Consider the following 8,907-nt stretch of genomic DNA (forward strand, 5'->3'; position numbering starts at 1 on the left):
ACCATCCACACCCACTCCTACACGTCCCAACCCTACCACCACGCTCCAACTTCCCACCACACCCCCATACATCCCACTCCAACATACCTAACACCTATCCCTACATCCTAACCCCAACCCCACATCACCACACTACCACGTTACCAGACTACATCACACTACCCCGCGCACACTAGCACTGACCACTTGCCAGCACCCACACCATCATCCACACACCCACACATTACAGACGCACACACTTATTTCACACATACACACGTCAAATTCACCAGCCCCTATCTACACGCACACACTTACTCTCACATACACACGCACGCGCACCTTCGTTTTGGGATCACCAATGCTTTATTATCTCCCCTTCTTCCTAAGTTTCCTGTCTAACTACCTTTGCCCAGCCAGCCGCCATGATTAACTTCTAGCTCCAAAAGTTATTTTATTCTTTCTGTGAAATACCGCTAACCGTTTTTGACTGGCATTCCAACAGTTCTACCCAGCTCGCCACCATAATGATATATATTGTGTTGTCCCATAAATAACGCGGTTCTTTTTGTTTCTTTCATTCTTCAAAATTAAGATAAACAAAGTTCTTTTTTAATCTAAAATATACTCTCCTTCATTTTCTACAATGCTCTTCCATCTAGCTGGTAAACTAGCAAGGCCCTTCTTCCAAAATTCACTTGTCCGTGACGGAAAATACTCCTCTGGTACTGTTCTGACCTCTTCTGCAGAATTCATATTTTTTTCAGTCCAGATGATTTTGAAAACTGCGAAATAAATAATAATCAGAATGGACAATGTCTGGCGAATATGGTGAATGGGGCATCGTTTTCTATTCAAACTGCTCGAGCCTTTGGAAGGACATCCTCGCTGTATGTGTTCGACCATTGTCCTGATGGAAGAAGACCTTTTGTCTTGAAACCAAAGATGGTCGTTTTTCTTTTAGTGCTGACTTAAGCTGCTCAAACCGCTCGCAGTAGATCTCCTTTGTTATCGTTTGTTTTGTGTTTAAAATTTCAAAGTAGCCTAAACCGTTCATATCTCACCAAACAGATAACAACACCTTACGTGGGTGAAGACCTTCTTTAGCCTGGGGTGCTGGTGTTTATCTTTCCCCTACTCACTGTCTTCGGTGCTTGATATTTTTATAGAGAACCCGTTTTTCGTCACCAGTTACTATTCTCTCCATGAAAAGGTTCATTCGTGAGATGTGACAGCAAAGAAGAGAACACGTTCACTCTCTGCGTGCGATTAGACTCGGAAAATTTGTGAGGAACCCATTGACCCAATTTGCTGACTTTTCCGATGGCATACAGGTGTCGATAAATGGCTGAATGACCAAATCCAAGTTTCTATGCTAGTTCCTCAACAGTTACAATGGGATTTTGTTCCACCAGGGTTTACAAGACGTCCTCGTCGAGCTCTTCAGATCTTCCAGGACAAGGCTCGTCTTCTAGACTGTAGTTTCTGACTCAGAATGTCTGGAACCACGGTTGACACTGGCTTACGCTTATTGTCCGATCCCTATATACTGCATTAATATTCCTTGCACTTTCCGTTGCGTTGTTGCCTTCATTGAACTCATAAGGCTAAATATGCCGAATATGCTCCTTTGTCACTTCCATTATAGCTTTGAAAAAACAACTGTTAGAATCAAACTGCATTAAGAATAAGGACATGGCAAAATTATTACCTGCTTATATAACAAGTTGATGCAGATAGTTTATCCTGTTCCCCTCCGACATTTAGTTCATGCCATTGAAAAGACCGCTTTATTTATGAGACAACCTACGCAGTTTATTATTTAAGCTTAAGTCGATCCCTCCGTGTTGTTATTTTGCACTTATAATGAAATAAATATATACAAACTATAAAAATAATTTTAAAAAAAGACAATGCAGTACTGTTTCTACTTCGCGGATTTTCACCTATCGCGGGTGATTTTGGAACGTAACACCAGCGATAGTCTGAGGATTACTGAATATATATTACAATGTGTGTGTGTGTGTGTGTGTGTGTGTGTGTGTGTGTGTGTAATTGAGCTATATATACATCTCAATTCTAAAGATTTGCAAAACAAGATATGTTCGCGTGCCGTGCGGAAATGTCATTTCTAACGTTTCAACCCGGTTCCATTTTTTAAGGAAGAGCTTTATGTGAAACGCCAAACTTACCGCTCCTCAAAATACATAGACATAATTTAATTTATCGATTTTATCAACTCGTTTTGCCGAATCAGATTATCTTATGCTTTTTTTTTTTTTGCTTTTTTTTCCAATCAGAAAGCTAATGAGAAAATGATCGCTATCAATTTCTAATTTCCATTTTGGTGTTTGATATAAACTGTGACCTTCATGAAAATTGCACTTCTTATGGTTTTGTAGATATCACATATGTGGTAGTATTCGATTGTGTGACGTATTAAATCTACCAGCCAAGAACAAGTATATTCCAAAGGGCTTCCACACAGTTTCATTATTTTTCGTTAATTGATAAGTAGGTAGAAACATAGTCACCAAAACCATTTTTAAGGTCCATGACTGATGATAGAAAGGAACAAAGTTATTCCCTAACCGTAGACCTTGCAACAGAGTGGATCTGGCTAAATGCACAAAAGGGCCATGTGATTGTGAAAAGTGAAACGAGGGATTATGTCAATCATCCAAAAACAGAAATAGTCACTTTGATGCGTTTATACACCGCCTCTGTCTATTCGTACATGGTTTGACCATAGCTTCGGATTGATTCATTTGAACTCCATGGTTGCAATGTGAACTTTTTAACCACACAGCCATGTCTACGAACCATAAAGACATGATAATTTTCAATAAATTAATGCATTTCTGAAAGTAAAATTTATTAACATTTTTTTTAATTATTTTAATTTTTTTCTGTTAGTAATAACTAACTGATTTGCTAATATTCTAACAATCAATTTTGATTTGACCGCTTTAATATATTCGTATCTTTCTCTCCTGTACACAAGCCAGCTCTCACATTTTATACAAACTATATATGTGTATCTGGTGTTATATATTTATATATAAGGGAGAGAGAGAGAGAGAGAGAGAGAGAGAGAGAGAGAGAGAGAGAGAGAGAGAGAGAGAGGGAGGAAGATATGCGCACACACACACATTTACATATATATATATATATATTTCTCTTTTTTACTTCGCTGTGAGATTTTATATTTTCTTTCATTTCTGTTTTATTTCCAGCACAGTCTAAAAGAAAATTCGAAGGTAAGTCAAGTATTTCTCATTTCAAATTTAGTTTTAAAATGTAACTTATGGCGTATATTTTAGTGATATGATGATTTTATTTTTTGCATTTCATTAATGCTGAAACTTAGTTCGTTTTTCTTTTTCTTTTTTTTTTTTTTTTCGTTATATCTGAATGAACTATTGAGAGAAATACCTCCACATTTTAGTATGGTGTTATTCTTCTTAGCCAAAGTCAGCCCTGAATGAGCAGACTAATATCGTCCTACGACCTTGCTACACATTTTTTGTTTTTTTGGTGGTGATGGTGGGCATTGTGTCTCAAATACATAATCGAATGCTGTCTGCATTACATCTTTCTTAAGGCGGCAGGTTATGATTTAAGGAAGACAAGAAGCGGATCGAGCAACTACTTAAGCTTTAAACGATTAGATTATTTCCCAGTATCAAATCCAAAATTTTGAATGCCAAAATCGATATTGGTGAGAGTTTAACTCAATCCAGCGATCTTAATAGGTATTTTAATACACCAAACTCCCTCTTATTCGGCACCACTAGGATGACTGAATTTTCCGAATAATTAATCATTATTCTTTAAGTTACCAAAGCACCTTATAAAACTCATTAAAACTCTATGTGCATCAGTACTATTATTAGCATTCTGAATATAGTAAAAATAAGAGAAATATGAAAAACTAATTCTAGTGTTGGCACTGGCACTCCAGTTGATCCGATCAACGGAACAGCCTGCTCGTGAAATTAGCGTACAAGTGGCTGAGCACTTCACAGACTCCACGTAGTTCTCGGGGATATTCAGCGAGATAAGGCTGACCCTTTGAATTACAGGCACAACAGAAACAGGAAGTAAGAGAAAGCTGTGGTAAAAGAGTACAGCAGGGTTCGCCACTATCCCCTGCCGGAGCCTCTTGGAGCTTTAGGTGTTTTCGCTCAATAAACATTCTCAACACCCGGTCTGGGAATCGAAACTTCAATCTTATGACCGCGAGTCCGCTGCCCTAACCACTGGGCCATTGCGCCTCCACATTAATTTTAGTAAAGAACAGTTTTATAAACCTAATAAAATATGGGTGCTATAAATACGATAAAATATAATAAAATACTGTACTTCGAGAAGAAGCAGTCCATTTCAGAGAGTTTTTTTTTTTTATGAGAACACAAACTACGATAAATTCTCTAGACTTTTATAAAAGAATAAGAAAATATATTTCGTTTTAGTATTTGCTTTGCAAGATTTTTTATGTGAATTCGTGTGTTGAAGCCTATTTTATCATTTACTAAATAATCTTAAATTTGCTTTACAATATAGAAACGATCTCATGTTATATTCATTCACCACTTGTTTACGATCCTTACTCTTCTTAAGGGTGTGTTGTACTTCTTGCTTTTACCTTCTGAAGACATTGTTACGGATGGGTTGTTGCGTTCTGAGAAAATTTACGGAAATACGAGATTGCGGATAACTTGAGAATGAAATACCTGAGCGACTGACGAACGATTAAGCACTGCTGGCATCTGGTGGTTGGTGGCTGATGGTAAAACCACCATTCAGCTCCAAAATTGAACCAGTGCTTGCGCAGGTATTATTGCAGTTGGGTGAAAAACTGACACATCCTACCTTAAAATGTTTTCTTCATATTTCACCATGGAACAAAATGCACATTAATAGTAGGAAACCCTAATTATAGGTCAAACATCTAAAGAATATTGATAAATAGAATATTCAACAATTTTTCACTAATGATACAAATAACCAGTTACAGGTGATGTGATAGCACTTCCCCGTCTATATTCGCTACTACTACTACTACTACTACTACTACTACTACTACTACTACTACTGGTATCCGTCAGTTTTACAGTCTACAGAGGGTGCCTGGGGAAGGAATAGGAGGACGAAGAAGAGAAAATCTGGGAGGATGGCGATGATGACGAGGAGAAATGAGGCTGAGAAGGATGGGCGGAAGAAGTGGAACAGCAAGTGGAAGGAAAGCAAAAACAGGAGGAGCAGGAACAAGAACAGGACTGTGAAGTTCAAAAGCAGGAGGGAAAGCAGGAGGAGGAGCAAAACGAGGTGGACTTTGAAGTCTAATCCCTAACCTTCAAACACGATCTTAGATTAAATATACAAAGATTGGTGCTTCTTGTGTAGATGAGGTGTATGTAGATTTTTTATGAAGCTGCTAGCTTTTTTCATATAAGTTTTAGGTTTACATCTACTTCTTAATCCCTGTGACACACTTGCAGTATCATTGAGTTCGCTTGCCAGCCACTGCTTCCCAGTTGACAAAGTTGAAGTCATATCACCTTTGCACACATCCCTGTATTGCAGATGGAGGAAAACTTTGCCTCTCGATCTCCATGCCATTTTACTACATAGGTCTTTTGTTTTTTAGATTACTACCATTATCCTGACGACGAACATATCCAAACAATCAAAGTCGCTGGTGGCACAGGAAAATCATCTTAGAAGGGATATTTCCCTGCTCAGTACATCACAGCAGTTGATCTTGTCTTGCTATTCAATTCTGGACCGACACCTAACATGAAACACATGAAATTTATGTTCTTATGAAAAGTATGTTATCTACGACTTGATGCCATAAAGAATTGCGTTGAGAATAGATAGAGCCTTATGCACCGACATTAGTTGATGTTTTTTGACTAAGCCTTTCTCTAATTTTAGATCTCGATTTAGATTGCTTGTAGCAGTGGTACCGAGATACTGGTATCCATGTACAAGGTTCAGTTCTGTTCCATGATTTTGACTGCTTGAGATATCTTATAAAACCAAATAGCTTCTGATAAAATATCCATAAAGTTTTCTTAAACCTTCTACACGGTATGAGAAGATAACACAATTATCAGCACTCAGCATGTTACTGATGGTAACTAACCTTGTCTTAGTTTTCACCTTTAGTCTGTCTGGCTGCCTGACCTTGAATGGAAATAAACACCATCGGCTGAGGAATCGAATGTCTGTTTCAGGGGCATCCCAATGAAGATACCTAAAAGTGTAAAGTGTAAACAGGTCCTAACTTGATCCTACACTTCTCATATTCTTTGGATAAAGATTCATCGTAATCCAGATTCCCCACCGTTTCAACATGGAAATATCGTACGATGCTCCTGATCTTGATAATAAATGAACATCTTAACAAGTTATCTCTACTGATAGGATTCTGTTTTTTTTATACTTTTCTTTAAGATGGCGCAGTGAAGACATTATTCTTGTAATGAATCCATTGGCATAGAAGCTGCATTACGACTCGGAATAAGTTTTGTCTACAAGTTTCTGAGGCCGACAGTATAAAGAGATGTACCTCAGTAAATATAGCAATCACTTCAGATTACATTGTTCATGTAGAATGTGACAATGTTGCCATCCAGCTTTTTATGTACAATGCTACCAGTTTAGAATAATGGAATAGTATCTTTTAAATCGATCATCAGTATTACGTGGTACTTATTTTATTGACTCCAGGCGTTGGAAAGGAAAAGTCGACCTTGTCAGGATTCAAATTCAGAACTTAAAAATCCCAACTGAATACAGCAAAGCATTTTATCCAGCTTCTACCGATTCAGCCAATAGTTACATTTCTAGTGATAATTTAATTGTTTTTAAGATAGGCAAAAGGTTGAAAAATGGGTAAAGAGATCCAATTGATGCCAAAACTTGACTGATACTTTATTTTATCTACCATTAAAGAATGAAAGAGAAAGTTAACTTTGCTTGGATCTGATTTCAAAAAATAAAGAACCAGAAGAAATACCGCAACATCTTTAATAATTACTCTAATAACTATGCCAACTCACCTCATACCAGCTCGAAGATTTCTAATTTAGGCACAAGGCCAGTAATTTTGATGGGAGGGGAATAGCTGATACAATATCTCCAGTACTTGAGTGGTACTTTCTGTTATCGACCCCAGCGGGATCGACGGCAACCTTCATAATTTGTCGCTGATGCTTTCGTTCTTTTAGGCTTTAAACTTGTTAAATAGATTTGGCTCTCACGTATATAACAGATGACTCGCCTACCTGGGATGCTGGATTTTAAATTTTTCCTCTCAGTATCCTCTGCAGTTCTAGTATTTCATGTTACTAGTACCCATTTAGCTTTATCACCAAATAAAGTATCTATAGTTACCTCACATAATTACCGTAATGTCCAAGTACTGCATGTAGTAAGACGCTTTTTAGAGGAGATCTTCCATCCTTAAACTCTCCTATTATCTGGATTCAGATATTTCCTTTTTTTTTTTCTCTTGTTTTCTTTTTAACTTTCTCCTAGATGTAGTTCTCACAATTCTCCAGTCTCGTCTCCTCCCTGTTCTAGTGAAGACACACCTCGGCTCGTCATTGTCCTTGCTTGAAAATGTACTCTCTGGGGTACAAACAGGATAACCATGTCTGGTACACTTTTAATCATAGGTGTATTTGATGAGTGTTAACAGAAAGGTGAAAGTAATGCCAGACCTTACGGGATTTGAATGCATAGTATACAGAACGTAAAGAGAGTGACGTAACTAAAGCTCTAGCTACATTTCTTCCGTTATTCAACTATTTCTGCCATTAACAATTATTTTTAATAAATCTCACCGTTCCTGAAATTATTCTATATATTTTGGTTATTAAATTCCACCCTAACATTTCTTGTACACTATTACCATTTGATTAAACAAATTATTAGGCTCTCCTCTACAAAATTCCAGGCAAAAACGTTTATTAATTTCCTTAATATAATTTTTTCAGTAAAACTAAACGTCGCCGAGTTATTCTCCACAGAAAATTGTTAACATTTATATTTACTCCCTCTTGTTAAATATGTATGTTGTTATCCTCCTTAACGATAGTTTATGTTGTTTGTTCGTTTTTTGCATTTTGCATTTGTTTTATTTTTAAATATATATTTGCCGTGGGAAATGAAGCGGTGTCGTATCAGAGTTATAGAGGGCAAAGTAGTAAGATTCTGAACTTCTGAGATCCGGTACGGCAGTATTACTAATGATTTATTATTGGAATATGAAATTGTGTATACGAATGCGTAAAGTATGGACAAGGTAAAAATATCTGGAATAATAATAATAATAATAATAATAATAATAATAATAATAATAATAATAATAATAATAATAATAATAATAATGTATAATAAAAAAATATTCAGACAAATACATAACAAAAACACCAGGACTTACAAATATATATAACATACAGAAAATTGCACTACTGGGTACTGCACACATTCTACGCAAAACACTTTCAATACAGTAAACATAAGAGCACCACAGCAAACCACACCACATACTCAAGGCGCACAGAGCTGCGCTCGGTAGTGAAGTGAAAGCACGTTATAAAAATAAAACTACTGAATAATAATAATAATGTTATTTAAGAAGTCCTATACAAATCTGATGAAATTTAAAAAATATATTTATGCTGGAACTAGGTTGACAGATATGTTTATTTTCTCACTCGCCTTTTTTCTCTCTTTCTCCTCCTTTCCCTTTCTGTCTCTCCCTCTCTTTTTCTCTCTCACTATGTATATATGTAAATGTGTATATATCATATATGTATATATGTATGTTTGTATGTATGTATGTTTGTATGTATGTATGTATGTATGTATGCATGCATGCATGTATGTATGTATGTATTATATACGTAC

At 36.5% G+C, this 8,907-nt stretch overlaps 1 protein-coding gene across 1 annotated transcript in view; it reads left to right on the forward strand.

Moving 5' to 3' along the window:
- LOC106881251 (zinc finger protein 729) overlaps nucleotides 1–8,907 on the forward strand; it is a 233,811-nt gene that overhangs the window by 56,628 nt on the left and 168,276 nt on the right. The window contains exon 3 of the mRNA XM_052967047.1: nucleotides 3,216–3,239. The gene's annotated coding sequence lies outside the window, so the exon portion shown is untranslated. The remainder of the gene's footprint in view (nucleotides 1–3,215; nucleotides 3,240–8,907) is intronic.

Source organism: Octopus bimaculoides, chromosome 4 (genome assembly GCF_001194135.2).
Source record: "Octopus bimaculoides isolate UCB-OBI-ISO-001 chromosome 4, ASM119413v2, whole genome shotgun sequence".
Taxonomy (NCBI): Eukaryota; Metazoa; Mollusca; class Cephalopoda; order Octopoda; family Octopodidae; genus Octopus; species Octopus bimaculoides.